The following is a 23,672-nucleotide window of genomic DNA, read 5'->3' on the forward strand; positions in this document are numbered from 1 at the left end:
GTTGTTTATGCTGGATGGTTTTTCCATCAGTAAGGCAGCTAGAGAAATGTGAAAGATGATGGGAACACAGAGGGAGAGGTAGGTTACCAAGATTTTGCAGTTCTTAAAACTGGTGGTGGGCAGGGATATCTAATAACTAATGCTAAAACCGTTTGTCCTGTGATGTAAAAAATCCAGCCTTTTCAGAATTAATGGGAGAAGTTGTTAAAAATCTAGATTTATCTTCTTCAACAGATGTTAGCCAAACAGGGATCAAAGTTATGATTGTACAGCAATTTTTGAGGTGAGTTATGAATAAAAATATTTTTAATCTACCTTTTCAATAAAGTCAGCTTCTCAAATAAATGTTTTGGGGACTTCCCTGGTGGCCCAGGGGTTAAGACTCCACGTTCCCAATGCAGGGGACCTGGGTTTGATTCTTGCTCAAGGAGCTAGATCCCACTTGCCGTAACTAAAAGATCCACACGCCGCAAGGAAGACTGAAGATGCTGCGTGCTGCAAATAAGACCTGGTGCAGCCAAATAAATAAATATATATCAAACAAATGTTTTGTGTAATTGATTCTAGGGGAAAACAAAGTCAAGGCACATATCTGAGTTGGTGGGATGCAAACGATCTCAGTGGTACCAAAGATGCAGGAAGGGACTCAGCACTAAAGGGTACCTCAGAGTGTCAGCACCCTAGAGTCCACAGGAATTTTCAGAGCCTGGGACTTCTCTCAAAATGAGGAGAGGAGGTGCAAATAAACCAGGATGTCAACTGACACATTATGTAGATGAAATGAAATACAGCTCAAGCAAGCTCTATAGAAATAAGTATCCCTTAGCCCAACTAGGAGGCCGCTGCTTCTACTGGAATGAACCTCCTTGCATGTGTTGTATAAACACAACATTTGGAAGTCTGGAGAGACAGAGAGAAAGGAGAACATTTCCATCGTAGAAAGGCATGCAAAAAGGATTGCAGAGAGGATTGCAAATTGAAATCCCACCAGTGAGAATGCTGCAATTCCATGATGGATTGTGTGGTCAGAAATGCTGTCATCAGAGGCTGGAAATCTTCAAAGAGCATAGAGAGGTTTTCCAAGAGGGCAGGAAAGTTGAGCTGCGGTTTGAGGTTATCACTGAACATCATCTAAAGAAGCCGTGTTCTTGAGAATTCCCTGGCCATCCAGTGGTTAGGACTCAGCACTTTCACTGCTGTGGGCCCAAGTTCGATCCCTGGTTGGGGAACTAAGATCCCACAATCAGCACGGTGCAGCTAAAAAAAACCAAACAAAACAGAAGAAGCCATGTCCCTGAGCATAGAAAACAGGCCTCGGGAACTGCATGGCAAATAATTAAGTTAGAGGAAGAAGGGCAGCAAGGGAAGGAACAGGGAACAGGAAGAGCCTGGCACACCCATCCTGGAGGACAGGCCCCAGATGCCTGAGGACAAAAGATGCCTCATTCCTCCCCAGAAGCTTCAACAGCTGGAACCAGACCAGCCCCCGCTTATCTTCCCAGGGAAGCAGGGATCACTGAGGAGAGAACAGGCATCTAATTCTGGAGATCTAATTCAGGCAGACTAGATCAAATTTCAAGAGCCCTGTTGGCAAACATGTCGCTACACCTTCTAACCAAAGATCCAAGGTTGAGCAGATGAGGAAAGATACACGGAGCACAGGCTTCCAGCTAGCCTCCTGCAAAGCAAATTCTCACAGTTGGCCCTGTGTACCTTTGGGGGCCCTGCCGACAATGAGCAGCTTTCTCTACACATCTGTGCTCTCACCCAGCTCAGCAGGAGTCCGGCCAGGCAGACATATGACTCACACCCACAGATTGCTCAAGTGTTTTTGAGACTTAAAAGAATGCCAGCTTCCTTATAAAAGGAGCTTACTCTCAGATATCATAATTGAGATGTCACTCCATTGTGCTATTTCCATGGAGGAAAAAATAATATTGATTCATTTTTTTCTGCTCATAAAGTAATAAAAGTTCATTGGAAAACAGCAGGAATCTCAGAAATGTATGAAGAAGAAAATTAAAATCGCTCACAAGGCTGACCATTCGTTCAGTCAACAAACACATACTGGCTCAGACCTTCTTAATGCCAGGTCTGCGTTGGGCAGCAGAGACGAACAGAACTGACAGACTGCTTGCTCTTGTGTTGTTTCCATGCTAGTGGGGAAAGCAGAAAAGAGACAATTCAACAAGCATAAAATACATCAGGTCATAATAAACAGCATGAAGAATAAACAGGGCAAGGAGAGCAGGGAGACTGGGGGTGGGCGCGGTAGGAACTTCATATTTAGAGGATCAGATGACATTCTACCCAGAAAGAAGCAAAGAGAATTTTGAGAACATTTTCCTTCCAATCTTTTAAATATATGTTAACATTCTTATTATTGGTTGCAAGCTTTCAGATAAACATTTTTTCAATCATTTCTTTTCTTAAAAAAGTAATATTTGTTCATTTTAGAAAATCTAGAGCATATGGAAAAGTAGAGACAAGACAAATCTCCCACAGTCATACACCCAGAATCATCCTTCTGTGTCACATTTCTCTCCTTCTGTGTCAATTGTCAACCCACATAGTATTCACACTAGAGAAGCCTGCTTCTCTTCTCCTGATTCTCTCTCTCATAAACCCCATTATGGTCAGGGTTTTGAGAAAGTACTGGAGGCTACCATTTCCCCTTTTGCAGGAAAAGGCCTTCAGAAAAACCCAGGTGCTGCCCTGTCTGGATGACCCTGGACTCTCCAGGCAACATGTTACTACTGAGAGAGTTGGACCCAAGTAATATGTCCTAAATGCCCAGAATCAAGTCTCAGAGAGATGGGCCACCTTGCGTCAGACTCAAAGGGAGCTGAGCCTCTGTATTTGTGTCAAACGTAGAGGCGTGAGAGAGGCTAAAACCCCCAGGGGGATCAGGCAGGAGCCAGAGAGAAGCAGCAACGGTCTGTGCCCAGAACCAGAGCTGTAAGCCCCTCCACTCCAGAGATTGGGCAGCCCAGGCTGCTCTTTAAAGCTCCTACGAAAGAGATGCCATTGTCTTAGCAAGCCCCAAAGATTCTGACCCTCCTCTAAAGAAGAAAGGTGGACCTTGGAGTCCCTCTAGCATGAGGGACTAGTTTTTAAGAGCATAAAGTCGAATCTTGGCTCTGCCACTTACTGTGATTATCAACAACCTAACCACTTCTTGGCTTCAATTTCTTCATCTTGCAACTTCAGTAACGATGCCTATCTCGTAGGTTTGTTGTGAGTATTTACAGGTTAAAGACAGAGAGGTCAGCATCCTACCTGGACTCAAGGTGAGGGCTCAAAAGTGATTCTAATTATGTTTATGTTATGAGCCATGATTACTATTTACCGGGTGAAGACAGGTGAACAGTGAGGACGCGTCAGGCAGAAAGAACACCATTAGCAAAGGCTTGACCAGATGAGGTGTGTTAGAGACAGAGACCCGTCTGTGGGGCTGGAAAGTACGCTGCTGGGATCTTGGGCCCTGGGAGTAGGATGGAGGATGAGACTCCAGCAACCTCCCCTACTCCGCTCCCCAGCTCACATTTCCAGTCCCCATCACCTGACCAGGAATTCCGTACAGAAATGCCAGCCACACCCTTGCCCCTCACCACCCTTCACCTTCTAGAGTGGGAACCATCTCTCTAGCTCCCCCACTGCTGACAGAGCCTAGTCCCTCAGCGCCACCTGTCTGGCCAGTACAAGTCTCCTAAACGGTCCTCCTGCCCCCACCACAGTGTTCCCTTCCGAATACATCCGGCACAGGTCCCAGAGCCAGCTCCAGAGAATGTAGGGGTGGTCACCCCACAACCTCCACCTGCCTGCTGCCTCTCCACCAAGCGCTGGTACAAAGCCCTTCACAGGCCACCTTTCCCTCCATGTCACCCCCTCCTTCTTCAGAGTCTAGGCAACAAAACCACCCGCCTTTACCAAACGTACCACAGCGTCTTTCTGGGTCGTCACACATGCTGGTCCCCCTGTCCAGGATGCCCTCCCCAATTCTCCTGAAAACGTTTTTTTGGATCATCTGTATCCAGTACACTCTCCCTCCTTAGGGCTGTGTGGCTCTGGAACAAGTCTCAATGCTGGAACTATTGCACCATGTGCTCCAAGGAGACCCCAGCGCCCCACTGCCAGGCCGCAAGCTATCAGCTCATTTTTACACTTGTCAACACCCGACACAGTGCCCAGCTCTTCTCAGAGGCTCCACCGAAAAGTGTGGAGTGATTGAGAGTGGAAAAAAAGGGTCAGAGCATGGAGAGAGGGTTGGGGGGAAACACCAAAGATTTGGAGGCCACAAAAATGGCATCCTGTGGTGTTTTAGAGAGGTGATCATGGGCACGGAGAGAGCAGATGTGCCCAGGGTGCTGGGACTTCTCCACCTCCGGAGAGCAGCAGGAAGAGGAGAGCTGTGCACACTTACTAAGGAAGGCCGGTGTCTGTGAGGAGAGAGGAGGGTAGACCCTCCACCTCTCCTTTAGCAACTCCTTTATTAGAGGGCTCACTCCTGTGCTGCAAAGAAGCAGTTTACTGAGGCAAAAGCAGAGGACACATGCAGAGAAGGGTGCTGGCATCCTTGAGAGTGAGGGGCACACCGCAGAGATTTTTGCTCCCCATTTTATCTTACTTTTGGCCCTTTAAATAGGTGGGGGTCTTTTTGATTAAGGGTGGAATATTCACCGAGGAGAGGGTTGAGTTGTGGCCTGGGTTGCACCAGATTGCAACCCAGCTTGCAACCAGGTCAGCTTCTGGTCCCATGCATCTGTCTCCTGAAGCCACTGGACATGCACTCTAAGTACTGTTTTCTCTTAAATTTGCCCTCACTAGTTGAGTGCCACATGTGGAAGGTCACACAGGGTCATCAGCAACTTACGCATTTTTATTGCACATGCTCCATGGTGGCTCAGATGGTAAAGAATCTGCCTGCGATGCCAGAAACCTGGATTGGATCCCTGGGTCTGGAAGATTCCCTGGAGAAGGAAATGGCTACCCACTCCAGTATTCTTGCCTGGAGAATTCCATGGACAGAGGAGCCTGGCAATCTACAGTCCATGGGGTCACAAAGAGTCAGACATGACAGAGTGACTAATATTTTCACTTTCATGGTTTTCATGGTCAGCATTTCTTGCTCGGATGCTAAAAAGTTTCTGTTTTAGATGCCATTCCTCCATGCATCATGGCTTCATTAAGTGCAAAAGAAGGAGGTGGCTTTGCCTTCTGCCCAATGCCTATACATGAGGAGGCTGTCCTTGGACCCAGCCCTGTCTTTCCCACCTCATGATGGAAGCATCAGGGCTCAACTAATCAGAGTCCATTCACAGCATTAACCTACATCATATTTCCTCTCTGGTGCCAAGCAACTCACAGATATTTACCCCACTGATTTGGCCATTTGCCAAAGATCCAAATTCTTCTCTGGTCTAGACAGTTATGGATCATGAAAAGAAAGTTAAGAAGGCTTCTTAACAAAGATGGATTTATAACGGGGAATCACAAGTGTTTCTAAAATACCTCTTGCTGTATATATTACAAACCGAAACAATAATCAAAGCTGTTAATTCTATCTGCTTCCTATACCAAGGAAAACTTCCTTACATGTGGGTGTCAGGAAGCCTCAAATAAATGGAGGGGATTTGGCCAGGGTCTCCCAGAACCCCATCCTGGCTGGCGTTTTGCCTCCAAGGCCCCCTCCACTTCTACACCAGGTCATAGCAGGACAATGCCTGCCTCAGCTTTCTTCTCATCACACCCGGCGCTTAACTCTTCACTGTTTGGCTTTGAACCCAGCGCTCAGGTGAGGCAACTCCGAAGGGCTCCCAGCAACCTCAGTGTTGCCCTCCTGGCCTTTTCTGATGTCTCTGTGTGTGCCCTTCCTCTCTCTCCCGCTTTTCCGAAAGTCTCCTGTTGCTTCTCCCACCACTCCTGCCCACTGGCTCCTCATTTTATCCCAACCTGTTAAGCACGGGTAATTTCCTAATTTCCATCCTTGGTTTGCTTTTCCTCTCTCCGTGCACAGGCTCTCTCTGACTTTCTTTTACCCTTCCGTGCTTCAGGTTTTATTTTATTCAAATGACTTCCAAATCTATGTGGCTAGCCCTAAGCTCTTCAAGCTTGAGATTCACAGATGGTAGCCTATAAATAAGAAAGATCACTAACAAATGAAAAAAAAAAAAGATATTTTTTAAATCTGCAACTCAAAATTATGAAGGGGTCCCTTGATGGATTAGCAACCATAAAGAACTTCTAAAGATGAAATGCTGGTGAAACGCTGATGGGTATTGGGTTGAAGAAAACACAATAACACAATCCAAAATGTGGACGGGACAGCACCAGGCCCAGAGGAAGGAGTGCCCAGGAGCTGGAGGGGGACCAAGGCAACCCAAACAGAGAACCGCCAAGGGAAGCAGTGTTTGGTCTCCAAAAACCAACCCCTGCCCACACTCAGACGCCAGCCAGTCAGAAGCGACCGGGACATCTCCCTCCTGGCAACAGGGTGGCTGTGGGCTGGAACAACCCACAACCTGCCTAGATAAGGCACCCTGCCTTATCTTCAGAGAGATAAGGCAGGCTGCGGTACACACCAGAAACTGGAGCATCCATGCCACAAGACCAGCCAGGGCCACCCCCCTGCTCCCACCTGCCCACCCTCTCCTTCCCCACTCACCCCCATCCCGCTGTTTTCCTGAGCAAGTCGCAGAAGCAGATACTAGAGAGCACCACTCAGCTCCAGTGATGAGCACAGTCAACAGTCAGCAGACTCTTGCGTTATGCTAACACCATGAAAAAGTGGAGCAGACAACAAAAAGGAGCGGTCAGAGGCAAAGTTTATTCTCAGCAAGACCTAAACAGAATCCAAATGCTCAGACTGGTAAGTGAGGGTCTGGCATCCAAGAAACAAGAAGCAGGCCGTGCCAAAAAAGAACCAATGAGAACACTTGAAAATAAAAAATACCATAAAGGAAATTTAAAAATTAAGCTGATGAGCTGATAACAAAGTAACGACAGTTTGTAAGAATTACTGAGTTGGAAAATTGAGCTGAAGGATTCTTCTGGAATGCAGCACAGGAAGAGGAAAATACGAATTAATTTAAGAGATGTGGAAAATAAAGTCTAAAGTTCCAATCTCCTTCTAACAGGTGTTCCAGAAAAAGAAAAATAGAACAGAGAGGGAATTTTTAAAGAAATGTTAAAACTAAAAAATTAGAATAGAAAATAATGTAATGTGTTCCCACTAATCAGTACTAATAATTTATAATGTTTTACTGGATGTGCTTCAAGTAATATTTTTAAAGAAATAAAACTACAGATAAAACTGATGGTTCTTCTGAGGCAATACCACTATAATGAATTTGTGGATCTTTCCAAGTCCATTTTATATATATACACACACACATATATATGGGGAAGCCCATTTGTTACATAATACACATGTGTACTGTACAATAAATGGGCTTCCCCAGTGGCTCAGCGGTAAAGAATCTGCCTGCGAGCAGGAGATGCGGGTTCGATCCCTGGTTCAGGAAGATCCCCTGGAGTAAAAAATGACAACCCACTCCAGTATTCTTGCCTGGGAAATCCCATGGGCAGAGGAGCCTGGCGGGCTACTGTTCATGGGGTCACAAAGAGTCAAACACGACTTAGCAACTAAACAATTGAACAAATACAATGCCGTTGCATGTAGCTTTAAAGTTTACTTAAGCAGTAATATACTGCACATATGTTGTTATAACTTGGGGTTTTCACATCAGAGTGTAAGTTTTAGCTTTCTCCACATTTACAGAGAGTAAATCAGTTAATTTTTCCGGACTGCTATAGAACGTCTCATTGTATTACTGACTATACCACATTTGTATATAGTACTTTATCTATAGATGGATTTATGCAACAGTTCAATTTTTTTTACCATCATGAACAATGAAACAATATAAAAATATGTGCTTTAGGCAATTGGGTGAAGCTTTTCCAAGTACATATCTAAAAGTAGAGTTGCAGAGTGATAGGATATCCACATGTCCAATTTTACTATATTCTGGAAAACTGCTCTTCAATTTATACTCCAACAAGTAGTATATACCTGTCCCCGCTTTTCCTCAACTTCACCAAGACTTAATATTTTCATACTTTTTAATTTTGCCAGACCGATGGATAAGAAATTTTACCTCAGTATAATTTTTATTCGTATGACCTTGATTTCTAGTCAGTTTGATCACCCTTTCATAGTTTACTGGCCATTTGGGATTCCTTTCCTGTGAATTGTCTCTTTGCCATTTTTAAAATTGATATAATTGACATATAACATTATATTCGTTTCAGGTGTATAGCATAATGATTCAATATATTGCAAAATGATCACCACAAAAAGTCTAGTTAATATTCATCCACACACATTAACTATATAATTTTTCTTTTGTTGGGTATTTTTAAGATCTACTATCTTAGCAACTTTCAAATGTACAATACAGTATTAAGTATGGTCACTAGCTATACATTATATCCCCAGGAATTATTTATCTAATGACTGGAAGTTTATACTTTTGACCCCCTTCACCCACTTCACTCAGCCCCTCCACCTCCTGAATCCTTTTTTCAGTTGCATTTATAGTATTTTATCATATAAATGTTTTAAATTTTTACATAGTCAAATTTATCCTCTGGTGGGAGATATATCTTTTTAAAGAAGGAGTATTTCTTTTTTTATAGTTCCAAAACTGAAAGAGTTTTTAAGGCAGTTTTTTATTTTATTTTTCTGTTTTGTTTTATATTGGAGTATAGCTGATTAACAATGTTATGATAGTTTCAGGTGGACAGCAAAGAGGCTCAGTCATACATATACATGTATCCATTCTCTCCCAAACTCCCCTCGAATCCAGGCTGCCACATAATATTAAACAGAAGGACCCACAGTAGGACCTTGTTGGTTATCGGTTTTAAATATACATGAACATGTCGATCCTAAATTCCCTAATTGTCTCTTTACCCCATTCTTCCCTGCTGGCAACCATAAGTTAATTCTCTAAGTCTGTAAGTCTGTTTCTATGTCATAAATAAGTTCATTTGAATCATTTATTTTCAGATTTTGTATATAAGGGATGTCATATGATCTTTTTCCTTCTCGGTCTGACTTACTTCAATGAGTATTTCTTGAACCTAAAAAATTTGAGTCCTCAGAATTGAGAGAATACTGAGTGTCGAGCAGAGTGAACATAACAGATGCCCATCTAGACCCAAAGTAATGAAACTTCAGACATTTGTGGTGGGGGAGAACTGTCATTTGTGCAAGTGTTTGCAATGGAACCGGAAGAGAGAGGGGGAGCTGTCTAGGTCCCGGGAGAAATAAGCACAGAACTGAGGTCTCGCACACTCTCTGGTCTCAGGCTGTCCTGCGTCGCCACTTTACAAATCCGCAGTGCCTCGGGACATTCCTGCAAACAGAATTCTGGAGACTCATTAGGGAGCATGGATGGAAGGATTTTGTTGTTACTGTTATTTTGGTTTTTTAACACAATAACTAACAATTTAGAGTTCACAAAGCATTGTTTACACATTAGGCTAAACCATCTTAAATTGCCATTTCTGAGAGTGAAAAGACCATTGAATACTGGCAGTTTCCTAGAATTCAACCTCATACATGATTTCATTTCATAGTCTTACCTCTGTGAGATTTGCCCTATTATTATCAACTTTTTTTTTTTAATAACAGAGGAGCAGCCAGTGGGGCAGGAAGCTTAAGACCACGGACGGGGGCTTTAAGACGGCTAAATGGTGGGGAGGGGGTAGTCTGCCTGGCTCCATCTCCCTGCCTGATTTGGGTAGTGCTTCCTCCATCTGAGAAATGGGAAACACACTGCATGATCCCCTCTCCCCACAGGAAGATCGTGCCTGTCATAGAGCTCATCTGTCTTCTAGGGAGATTGCTGCTGCTGCTGCTGCTGCTGCTAAGTCACTTCAGTCGTGTCCGACTCTGTGCGACCCCATAGACAGCAGCCCACCAGTCCCCGCCGTCCCTGGGATTCTCTAGGCAAGAACACTGGAGTGGGTTGCCATTTCCTCCTCCAATGCATGAAAGTGAAAAGTGAAAGTGAAGTCACTTAGTCGTGTCCGACTCTTAGCGACCCCATGGATTGCAGCCTACCAGGCTCCTCCGCCCATGGGATTTTCCAGGCAAGAGTACTGGAGTGGGGTGCTATTGCCTTCTCCCTCTAGGGAGATTAGGCTCAAGATAATCAGGGGCACACACAAAAAAAGGGCTTTTGCCCACAAACCTTGGCCTTGGCATTCAGACAGACAACATGCTTCAGGTATAACATATGAACTGGAGGAACATGTGTCAGAGCAAGCGCGGACTATGTATCAGAGATGATCAGGTGGGCAGGGAAGAAAAAATGATTGCTGTGTGTTTTGCAGCTGCTAAATGCTCTGTTCAGAACCCTAAGCAACCATATGCTGTTTCCCTGCACCTACAGTATTCCAGGAGGAAAGCCTCCAGGCCTGGATGCATCCTTAGCAGGCCCGAGATTTTCTGCTCATTTTTAGAATAGGGTCTGCAGTCTCTTGGGGTTGCAAACACAGTCTGGATTCAGTACTTGGAATGCAAATACAAGGCTTTCATCAAAACTCAGGACTTCTTTTTACCTTAAATCCTCTCTTTTCCTCCAGCCTGGCCTGCCCAGCTGGACCCCGCAATGGGGACAGTGGAGAGAACTTGGCTTCTTCTATGGTTTTCCACTGGGTCTCCCCAGCCAGTTGCCATGGCTACAACTCTGCTACTCCACGGGAGCAGGCAGTGAAGGGGCAGCAACAGCTGGCAGTTGACTTCAAGCTTCCTTGCCAGGCAGATGTTGAATTCTGCCTCTTTCTCATGGAGTGCTTTAATATCCTCTCCACAGGCTTCCCACTCAGCCCCTTTCTTCCCAAGTTCTCCCTAACCTGTGGTTGTATCTCAAGTCCAGTCTCGTTTCAGCTGGTCATCTGGGGGTTCCTCAGCACTAACCTTTAGCTAGCGGGGTCCCTCCACACAGGACCCAAGACATGGAGCCCTCATAGGCTCTCTGCTGTGAGGTCCACATCTGACCAGCAGAAACTCCCATGCTTCTTGTATCCCAAAAAACTCTGGGAGAGGAAGGTGGTCCCAGGATGATGGCAGCCCCCCCAACAAGAGCAGCTAGTGAGCCCTTCTCTTATCTTCCAGACTCCCTAAGTGGGTGAGGGCCAGGCCCCCAGGTCCCAGATCCAGGGTTCATATGTTAAGCACTTGGAGTAGCCCTCTCCACCCCCAGACACTCACTCTCACTAGGTCTGAGGTGAGGGAGCAGGCACTCACCCCAGCCCCAAGACAGGACTCACAGCACAGATTTCTTCAAAGAAATCTTCCTCACAATATCCTTCTGCCTCCTCTATTTCTACTTTTTCAGAGTCTCAAAGGGGGCAAGGGGTTTCAAAAGTCTTGGAACAGATGTTGGCATTTCCTTAGAAAATCTCCAGAAGGTGACTTGGCATCGCACTTTGGATTTTCACATCTATAATACATGTTAATGCCTGGTGGAAAATCTAGTTTTAAGGTCCTGTTACATTTATATGCATTGACACTTTTTACATTCATAGGAACAGATAACATTTTTTTCATTTTTAAGGATGAGGAAAACTCATCTCTGAGGACTTGTTCCCAAGCTCATAGAAGCATGGAGGCCCAAACGTACTGAGGAAACACTGAGGCAAAGCCATGGCAGGGATCCCAACACAGAGGTGAAGCCAAGGTCACCCAACCAGTCAGTGATGGAGCTGGGATTCCAACCAGGTCTGTCTAGGGTTGCCTGGGAGGGGTGAGCTCACTGGCTACAGAAAGAAGCTGAAGGCCCAGAGGGAAGTGCCTCCTTCATTTGGGACCCAGGACCCAGGTCACCACAAGAGGCTCTGGGCTACTACAGGGCTGATGTAGGTCAGCTCCTATGACTCGGTCCAGCCTACACCCTCACAAGACACAGTGGGACCTAGTTTCAGAGAGAGAGATGGGAGGACTTGGGTTGTGCACAGGACCGATTATTCTACTGATCTGCCAACAACCCCATCTCAATGTGACTTTCAACTCAGAGGAGGGTGCCAAGAGGCCTGACTCACCTAGTCCAATATCCAATCCAAACACTGTGAGGAAAGGGCTCAGCTCAGCCAAGACTATAACTGCAGGAGGACAGGGAATCTGTGCTGGGATCCCAGCCATGTCTTTGCCTCAGTATTTCCTCGATGTATTTGGGCCTCCTTTTCTCCATGACTTCCGTGAGCTTGGGAACAAGGCATGCTGGGACTTCAGCAGGTGATCCACAACTACCGCAGGAAGCTGCTGAGAGGTGAGAGATGGAGGAACTGACTTACCTGGTCCTTAGAGGAGGGCAAGCATATGGCACTGGCCAGACAGCAAGAGGGGCTTAGTTTTGTCGCTGATGAGGTCCAGTCCGGTGGACAGTTCCAACGCAGTAGTTATTAAGCCATGTTCCAGGTGGGATGGGAGGCAGGGAGGAGGTACAGGAGGGAGGCGATATATATATACATATAAATAATTATGACTGGGGGGCTTCCCAGGTGGCACTAGTGGTAAAGATTCTGCCTGCCAATGCAGGAGACTCAAGAGACTTGAGTTTGATCCATGCGTTAGGAAGATCCCCTGGAATAGGAAATGACAACCCACTCTAGTAGTCTTGCCTGGAAAATTCCATCGACAGATGAACCAAGCGGGCTACAGTCCATGGGGCTTCAGAGTCAGACACAACTGAGTGACTGAACACATACACATAGTCATGACTAATTCGAGTTGCTGAACGGCAGAAACCAACACAATAAAGCAATTATCCTCTAATAAAAAAAAAAATAAGCCATGTTCTATTCACAATGCAGTGACCACTGAACATCATAGCATAGAACGCTTAATTACATGAAGAGATATTTACAATATTGTTTAATAAAAACTATGTGGAAAGAATCTGCCTGCAATGCAGAAGACTTGGGTTCAATCCCTAGGTCAGGAGGATCCCCTAGAGAAGGGAAGGGCAACCCACTCCAGTACTCTTGCCTGAGAAATCCCACGGACAGAGGAGCCTAGCAGGCTACAGTCCATGGGGTTGCAAAGAGCCAGACACGACTAACTTTCACTTTCTTCATGTGAAACAGAATTCTATATTTATAAAAGCAGTGCTGTTGCTTGAACAAGTTTTCCTAGAAGACAAGCCTAAAAGGTGCTGTCTGAGTTCTTGGCTCCATTGATCACTGTGGGTCCTGAGATAACATCTCTTCAAATAAATTCCTTATCTATCCTTAGGTTGCAGCCAAAGGCTTGGGGTCAGTACAGGGTCCAGTCCCTTCCACTTCCTATGGTCAGAGCCACTCACCTCCATCTCTCCTACAGCCCCTCTCAAGTATCTGCTTGCTGGTGTTCTACACCCTCTGTAAACCAAGGGAGTTGTCATACCCCCATGTCACTTCCCCAGACAACTGGGCCACTCATTGGGAACCCATCTATTGAATGAACCCTTCAATGATTCCAGGAAGCTTCACCCAATCCTACCCCCAATTTCTGATTGGGGCTGCATCCCTGAGGCCAGAATGTATTTTTGGCACTTTTCAGTGAAGAACACACATATATACCCCCACATTTAATCTAGGACAATCTCCCTTGCAACAAAAACACAAACACACATATAAATGTTGTTTTGTTCTTATATGTAATTGGTTCATAGTAAGTATATTTTCTGCCTCTAGGATTGAGCTAAATTCATACGTAGGTCTGAAACACTTCTTCAAGAACAGTCTGTTGGAGAGGCAACTCCACTGCCCCACTACAAAGGTGATCTTTCAATATGTTGTGCAAAGCAGTCTGGCTTCTCCAGGTCACAGCGCCTCAAACCTCTGTGTGCCAGAAGAGGGTCTTTGCAGGGTTTGCACAGCTATAGAGGGAGGGAGATTGCTCAGAACAAGGGGGCGCTATCTCCTGACACTTAGAACTGTTCTGCTTGTAGCTCCAAAATTGCAAGATGTAGATTCTATTGGATTTATTTGTTCTTATTCTTTCAACCAGAACAAAGGACTGACTTCTCATGTTATGTATGTATAAATACCTGTATATGTATGCTGACAGAAAACTCTGGAAGGAAACACAAGATGTAAAAAGTGATTATGGCAAAGGCTTAGAATTATTCTTATTTTCTTTTATTGTTACCTGTGTTTTCCATAATAAATGTTCCTTCTCTATTTGCCATAGAAGCCAAAGCCATTGTCTTGAATTGCCTCAAAGTCAGTCTTCTCTCCACCCCTTCCTTATTTCTGTACCCACCTCTATGTCCACATTCATCCTTCCCTCCAAAACTAGAGACCAAGGTAGACTTTCTTTCTGTGTCCTGACTGCCTCTGACTGTCTTCTTACTATGCCTAATATGTAAAACTGATCTATTAACACATTATAGAGGTATTGTCAAGAATCATACTCCTGATAAATAAAAAGAGCTCTAGAGAGTCCCTTGAACTGCAAGGAGATCCAAACAGTCCATTCTGAAGGAGATCAGTCCTGGGTGTTCATTGGAAGGACCGATGCGGAAGCTGAAATTCCAATACTTTGGCCACCTCATACGAAGAGATGACTCATTGGAAAAGACTCTGATGCTGGGAGGGATTAGGGGCAGGAGAAGGGGATGACAGAGGATGAGATGGCTGGAGGGCATCACCGACTCAATGGACATAAGTTTGGGTGAACTCCGGGAGTTGGTGATGGACAGGGAGACCTGGCGTGCTGCAATTCATGGAGTCACAAAGAGTTGGACACGACTGAGTGATTCAACTGAACTGAACTGAACTGGTAGTCCAGGGGTTGAGAATTCATCTGTCAATGCAGGGAACTCGGATTTAATGCCTAGTCTGGGAGGATTCCACATGCCGAGGAGCAGTTAAGCCTGTGCACCACAGCTACTGAGTCCACATGTCCTAGGGCTGGTGCTCCACAACGGGAAGCCACCACAATGAGAAGCCCGCTCACCGCAACTAGAGAATAGCCCCCACTGTCCACAAATAGAGAAAAAGCCCATGCAGCAACAAAGACCCAGTGCAGCCAATAAATTAAATAAGTAAGTACGAGCCCAATAAATGATAATGATGATCATTGTTTTGACTCAGTACTTCAGTTTACCTCATCTGTAAAAGGGGGTAGAGTACCGACCTCATAGGTTTGTTGTAAGGATTAAAAGTGTTAAATATTTGTTAAGCACTTAGAAGAGCACTTGTACATAGTGAGGGCTCTATTAGTGTGTGCTAGTAATAGTGTTACTAGTACTGATTACGGAGAAGGCAATGGCACCCCACTCCAGTACTTTTGCCTGGAAAATCCCTTGGACGGAGGAGCCTGGTGGGCTGTAGTCCATGGGGTCGCTAGAGTCGGACACGACTGAGCGACTTCACTTTCACTTTTCATTTTCACGCATTGGAGAAGGAAATGGCAACCCACTCCAGTGTTCTTGCCTGGAGAATCCCAGGGACGGGGAAGCCTGGTGGGCTGCCGTCTCTGGGGTGGCACAGAGTCGGACACGACTGAAGCGACTTGGCAGCGGCGGTGGCGGTACTGATTAGCATTGTGAATATTACTGCATTCCTCCATTTCTGCCAAAACCTTGACTCATTAGTTATCTCTCCCTGTCTCCCATATTTTATATGGGAGACTTCAAATTTCCTTCCCTTACTTTCTTCAGAGTCAACTATGTCCCACCCCCTAAATTCACACCGCAATATTACTGACCTATCTGTGTCTACCCTTCAAGTCCAAGAATCTGAAAAAAGCAGATTTGGAGATTCACTCTTCCACGTGTGCTCATATGCAGCTCCCCATTGCCCATGACACAACACAATCTTCTTCCTCCTCACCTCTCCAATGAGACTCCTTCAGCGAAGATCATAAATAGCCTTCCTCTGCCAAACTCAAAGGACACTATTCAGTTTTTATCTTTCTGGACCTTTCTTCCTTATCCGACCTCACCAAAAGGGACTCTTTCCTGAAACTTTATCTTGCTGCTCCTGTTTGCCTCCTCCTCTGGACGCGGCCTCTTTGCCTGGGTCCTTTCTCTGTCCTCCTTCCTTAAACACTGATATTCCCCAGGGCCTGTCTATAGCCACCCGCCTCCCTGGGAAAGCTCATCACAGACTCAACACTCATATCCTTCTCCTGAAACAACCACGTCTATACTCCTAGCTCTGGCATTTCCCCTACGCTCTAGACCACATGTCCTAGTACACACTGGATACTCACACCTGGAGGGCTCACATCACTGTCTGAAATTAAACTCAGTGGCTCAGTGGTAAAGAATCCCCCTACCAATGCAGGGGACATGGTCCAATCCCTGGTCTGGGAAGATCCCACATGCCAAGGAGCAACCAAGCCCATGAGCCACAACTACTGGGCATGTGCTCAAGAGCCCAGGAGCCACAGTGACTGAAGCCTTTGCACCCTAGAGCCTGCAGTCCACAGCAAGAGAAACCACCACAATGAGAAACCCGCACACCACAACTCAAGAGTAGCCCCTGCTCATCACAGTCAGAGAAAGCCTGCACAGCAACGAAGATTCAGCACAGCCAAAAATAAATAGATAAATAAATAAATAATAAATAAATACTCTTTAAAAGAACATATAACATTAAAAAAATTAAACTCATCGACTTCTTCGACCTACATGCCCTTCAGGGCTCTTACCTAAAGAGATAAAATGTCAGGTGGCGACTCCACCATTACCATCACCCAGTGAGAGGCTCAGCGAACCTCCTAGGTGTCTCCCTCTAATCACAGCTCCGCCAGCACAGCTCATCTCTCTAGCTTTGCTCAAGCCTATCTACGTCTCTCCACAGTCCCTGTCAGAGGCAGACACTGGAGGCCTGTCTCGGTCTCTCCTTCCTCCTCCTCATTTTGCTCCTTTCACATTTCCCTCTTTTTCCACTTCGTCAGCCAGTCAGTCAACCAACAAGGATGGGTTGAACACTCTGCCAAACTCTAGGAATGTGGCAAGCAAAAAGACCATGCCCCTGAGGGAGCTCAGGATTCACTGGGAGAGGCCACCATCAACCCCAGTGTCATGACATATGGACACACAGGGATCTCAGGAGTCCTGTCTGAGCTAACAGTTATGTAGATCTGGGTTATGATGATTTTGACTACAACATTTCAAACAAACAAGCAAAGATGCTCACTACCTTACATCTAACTACCCAACACCCTGCTCTGGGGATTTTGGTATTTATCTTTCCCCGGTGTGTTTACACTCTATCCTGCATACATATATATATGTAACTATATATAATATTCATGTTTTCAAATTTCATGCAAAATGTATCACACTCTACATATCATTTCACAAAGTGATTTTTTTCTCAACATTATGCTTTTGAGATTTATCCATATTTATATATGCACATTTTCACTGCGTTATAGTATTCTATTTATTTATTCATTCTCTTGTTGGTGGATATGTAGATGATTTCCAGTTTTCCCCTATTATAAGCAATGTTATATTGGACTCTTTTTTTTATGATTGTCACAGAACTTTATTCATTGTCTAATCTTCTGGTAGCAGGACTGCTTTCGAGTGGAATTTGATGACGTGTACCGTCTAGTGCTCGTGCGAGGATTTCTCCAGAAGTCAACTGCAGAGTTGAAGGACATGCACATCTGAGGTTTATCAGACCTTGCCAGATTGCTCTTCAAAGTGATTGTACCAATTTATTTTCCCACCAGCTGCCTGGTTATCTACTCTATATCCTTATAAATACTTGGTAGTAGCCCTTTTTAATTACTTCACCAATATGATGGATGTGAAATGGTATCTCATATAGTCTAAATTTTTTCCTTGATTATTAAAGTAGTTGCTCTTTCAGATTTCTTTTTGTCTTAATCACCCTTTCATATTTTTCTATTGTATTATTTATCTCTTTCCTATTTCTTTTGTAGAATTTTTTTTACAAATTGTAGATATTAATCTTTTGTCAGTTCTCTAAGTAGCAAATACCTTCCCCTAGTCTGAGTTTCATCTTCAAGCTTCTTTAAGATGTCTTTTTTGAACAGAAGCTGTTCATTTAAAATAAGTAAGATGTCATTCATTCCTTTTATGATCTATTTTTGTGTTCTGTTTAAGAAATCATTACTTGCCCAAAAGTCTTCTCTCTATATTTATTCTAAACGCTTTAAAGATTAGCTTTTTCGTTCTTTATTTTGGAGTATGGAACTAGCAGCCTAATTTGATATTCTTCCATGTGGATAACCAATTTTTCAAGCACCATTTATTTTTAAAATTAATTTGTTTCCCTTACTGATTTGAAATATCAGCTGTTGCGTATCTTTTCCATATGTGCGTGGGTCTCTTCCTGGGCTCTGTGTTCTGTGTCACTACCCTACTCTCTAATTACTAATTCCTTTACAACGCCACTAAGTCTTCTTATCTTGTAGGTTAAGTCTTCCTTCCATCCTACCTCCTTGTGTTCTTTTCCAAAATTATCTAGCTCTTGCTCCTCCCTATGAGTTTTTAAATCATTTTGTCAAATTCCATCAAAAAAACTTCATTGCAATTTTCATTGAAGTTTAATTAAATTTATAGATGATTTGGGAGAAACTGGCATGAACATTGAGTCTTCTGATCCATGAACATATGTCTCTTCATTCATTTTCAAATCTTTTTTTGTATTCTTCCCACCATGCTTTGTCATCTTCTCCATAAAATTTTTCCTATCTTCTGTTAGGTTAATCACTGGGCACGTCACACTTTATCTTGCCGTTATGAATGAGATCTTTATTTTTCCTATTACATTTCCTAACTGGTCATGATTGATGAGTAGGAAAACTAGTAATTTTTTCTGTGTTGACCTTGTGTCCTGAAATATAGCTGAATTGAATTAAATACTTGAATAGTCTATCTGGAGAGTGAAAAAGTTGGCTTAAAGCTCAACATTCAGAAAACGAAGATCATGGCATCTGGTCCCATCACTTCATGGGAAATAGATGGGGAAACAGTGGAAACAGTGTCAGACTTTATTTTGGGGGGCTCCAAAATCACTGCAGATGGTGACTGCAGCCATGAAATTAAAAGACGCTTACTCCTTGGAAGGAAAGTTATGACCAACCTAGATAGCATATTCAAAAGCAGAGACATTACTTTGCCAACAAAGGTCCGCATAGTCAAGGCTATGGTTTTTCCAGTGGTCATGTATGGATGTGAGAGTTGGACTGTGAAGAAAGCTGAGTGCCGAAGGATTGATGCTTTTGAACTGTGGTGTTGGAGAAGACTCCTGAAAGTCCCTTGGACTGCAAGGAGATCCAACCAGTCCATTTTAAAGGAGATCAGCCCTGGGATTTCTTTGGAAGGAATGATGCTAAAGCTGAAACTACAATACTTTGGCCACCTGATGCGAAGAGTTGACTCATTGGAAAAGACTGTGATGCTGGGAGGGATTGGGGGCAGGAGGAGAAGGGGACGGCAGAGGATGAGATGGCTGGATGGCATCACTGACTCGATGGACGTGAGTCTGAGTGAACTCTGGGAGTTGGTGATGGACAGGGAGGCCTGGCGTGCTGCGATTCATGGGGTCGCAAAGAGTCGGACACGACTGAGCGACTGAACTGAACTGAACTGAATATTGCTTATTCGTGACTTTTTTTTTTCTTGATGAATCTTGCTGAAAGTTTGTGTGTTGTGGACTTCCCTGGTGGTCCAGTAGTTAAGAATCCACTTGCCAATGCAGGAGACACAGGTTCAAACCCTGACCTGGATTCCACATGCCTTGAGGCAACTAAGCCCGTGTGCCACAACTACTGGAGCCCATGCTGCTGCTGCTGCTGCTAAGTCGCTTCAGTCGTGTCCGACTCTGTGTGACCCCATAGACAGCCTCCTACCAGGCTCCTCTGTCCCTGGGATTCTCCAGGCAAGAACACTGGAGTGGGTTGCCATTTCCTTCTCCAACTGGAGCCCATGAGCTGCAGCTAATGAAGTCTGAGTACCCCTGAGCCTGTGTTCCACAAGAGATGCCACCTCAATGAGAAGCCCACACACCACAACTAGAGAATAGCCCCCGCTTGCCACAACTAGATAAAGCCCATGCCCAATAACAAAGAATCAGCACAACTGTAAATAAAAAATTAATTTTTAAAATAAATAAAAAATAAAAGCTTGTGTATTGTGTTTTTTCACTAAACTGCTTTTGCATTTTCTTTCTTTGTGTCCTACTTTGTTAACCTCACTATTTTTACTAATCTCCTCCCCTACTTACTTTATATGCAGAGTACATGCAAAATGCCAGGCTGGATGAATCACAGGCTGTAGTCAAGATTGCTGGGAGAAATATCAACAACCTCAGATATGCAGATGATACCACCCTAGTGGCTGAAAGCAAAGAGGAGCTAAATAACATCTAGATGAAGGTGAAAGAGGAGAATGAAAAAGCTGGCTTAAAATTCAACATTCGAAAAACTAAGATCATGGCATCCAGTCCCATCACTACATGATAAACAGAAGGGGAAAAAGTGGAAGCAGTGACAGATTTTCTTTTCTTGGGCTCCAAAATCACTGCAAATGGTGAGTGCAGCCATGAAATTAAAAGACACTTGCTCCTCGGAAGAAAAGCTATGACAAACATAGACAGTGTATTAAAAAGCAGAGACCTCACTTTGCCAGCTTCCCTTGTGGCTCAGCTCCCGCAATGCGGGAGACCTGGGTTCAATTCCTGGGTTGGGAAGATCCTCTGGAGAAGGGAAAGGCTACCCATTCCAGTATTCTGGCCTGGAGAATTCCATGGACTCTATAGTCCACGGAGTTGCAAACATTTGGACATGACTGAGTGACTTTCACTTTCACTTTGCCATCAAAGGTCTGTATAGCCAAAGCTATGGTTTTTCCAGTAGTCATGGACAGATGTGAGAATTGGACCATAAGGAAGGCTGAGTGTCAAAGAATTGATGCTTTTGAACCGTGGTGCTAGAGAAGACTCTTCAGAGTCCCTTGGACAGCAAGGAGATGAAAATAGTCAATCCTAAAGGAAATCAACCCTGAATATACATTGGGAGGACTGATGTTGAAACTGAAGCTCCAATAATTTTGGATACCTGATGCAAAGAGTTTACTTATTGGAAAAGACCCTGATGCTAGGAAAGATTGAAGGCAAAAGGAGAAGGGAGTGGCGGAGGATGAGGTGGTTACATACCATGCCAACACAATGGACATGAATTTGAGGAAACTCTGGGAGATAGTGAAGGCCAGGGAAGGCTGGCGTAGTGCAGTCCATGGCATCACAAAGAGCCAGACACAACTTAGCAACTGAACAGTAACAACAACAGTTTACTTGGGTTTGCTCTGTTATGCTTTTTCTAGCTCTTTGTATTGATTGTTTAATTAATTTTAATCCTGTCTTGTTTGTAATAAGTGCCCGAAAAATCAGATTTGTTTTGGCTTCATCCTACAAGTTGTGATATATGGTATTTTTGTTATCATTCCATTCTAAATAGTTGGTAATTTCCACTGTGATAACTTTTGTAACTTGTTTATTTAGGAGTGACTCCTTACAGTTCTAAACATGTGGAAGATTTAATGTGATTTTTATTGTTAATTTTCAATTTATGAGTTTTGTGGTCAGAGAATACAATTTGCATGGTGTTGACTGACATCCTTTTTCATCTAATATGCAATTAATATTTCATAACTGTTCCTTGTGTTTACATTCTTTTGTTCATTCTAAGTCTCAGAAATCCTATTTGTGAACCCATGAGAAAATGGTCAGCTAGTCAGTCCAACAGTGAAATCTACCTTGGCCAAACCCCACTGATCTACACAGAGCTGACAGACAGCTTTTTATATTTTATACTAAATATTAACAAACAAACATCATCAATCATTTGAATTTCCTGTGTGGAGAAACAAAAATAAACAAGTAAATAAGAAGGAATTTTTAGGAAATAAAGGCAATTTGAGAACACGAAAAAAAATTGCTTTAAAAATCTGTAATTAGTATCCTCAGAGAGATAAGTAGAAATATGTGAATAATAAAAATATGAGTAGAGAAATGGAATTTTAGAATAAGGTTTAGAAATAAAACCAAGGGATCTGAACTTGAGAGAGATTAAAAATAGCTGTGAAAAGTAAGACCTTTAAGTGATCAACCCAGAAAGACCAACATTCAAATAATAAAAAAATCTACAAAGAGAAAACGGAGAGAGAAAAGTATCAAAAAATAATTTAAGAAAGACTTCTAATAAAGGACATGAGCTTCCTAGAGTAAGAGAATCTCCACATTCTCAGGACAATAATTTTAAAAAGATCCCACCAAAACATATAATCATTAAATATCAGAACAATAAGGATAAAAGAGGCCAAGAGTTTTCCAGGAGAAGAAAGAACGCTTATATAGGATCTGAAATCAAAATATCAATGAACTTCTGAAGAGTAACACTGGAAGCTAAAATGTAAGAGAGTAGTACCTTCAAATTCTGAGGGAAAATTATTTCTCACTCAGAATTACTTGTACAGCCTGACTATCATTCAAATGTGATGGTAGAATATACATTTTCAGGGGTGAAAATGCTAAAAAAATATTGAGCCTAGGTGTTACATACCCTTGCATAGAAAGCTGCTGGAGAATATACTCCATCAAAATGAAGGAATAAATCAAGAAAGAAGAAGATATAAGACACAGGCTATAGGCAAAAGGGAATCCCCAGGGTGACAGAGAAGGAATGTCCCAGGAAGACAGCTGGACAGCAGGCCTGGGTGCAGCCACCCTGTTCAGAAAGAGGGGGACTAAGGGATCTAGGAGGCGATGTCCCCAAGAAAAATATGAAATTAATAGATTACCTAACACATTCAGACATATTGAGAAAGAGTCACTCCTAGGAATGGAAATCTAATCAAACAAAAAAAGATAGACCATTTTTATCACCAGAGAAAACAGAAAGTGATAGAAGAAAGGAAATGTAGTCATCTCACAATTCAAAGTTTGCTGTGAATAGTACTGACGTGGTAATACTAATATTAGCACTAAATAACCAGAAAATATGATATAATTACTTTGAAAGGGAAATGCTGGAGAATTTGGGAAGGAGAAAAATAGCATCATTTTCCAAAACAGGAAATCAGTATATAATACTTAATGAAAAATAAGAAAAATATAAACAAGGCATGTAAAAATATGGAGGCAAATAACAAGAACACACTAGCTAAAGGGCCTTGAAAGTGTTTGCCTTTAGTGGATGGGAACTGGGATGGAGTAAGAGGGAACAAGGGGCTGCAGATTTTCATTTAAATTATATAGGTGTACCTTGGAGATAGTGCAGGTTTGGTTCCAGACTACCTCAGGAGAACAAACATTGCAATAAAGCAAGTCACATGAATTTCTGGCTTCCTAGTACATATAAAAGTTATGCTTAAAAAAAAAAAGTTATGCTTATACTATACTGTAGTCTATTAAGCATGCAATGGCACTATATATAAAAAAATAATGTATCCATAATTTAAAATACTTGATCACAAAAAATATTATCATCTGAAACTTCAAGAAGTTGTAATTTTTAGCAATAGTAACATCAAAGATCACTGATCACAGATCACCACGACAGATATCTTAATAATGAAAAAAACTTAAAATATTGCTAGAATAACCAAAATGTGACAGAAAGACACAAA

The sequence above is a fragment of the Bos taurus genome, chromosome 1, assembly GCF_002263795.3.
Source record: "Bos taurus isolate L1 Dominette 01449 registration number 42190680 breed Hereford chromosome 1, ARS-UCD2.0, whole genome shotgun sequence".
NCBI classification, from domain to species: Eukaryota; Metazoa; Chordata; class Mammalia; order Artiodactyla; family Bovidae; genus Bos; species Bos taurus.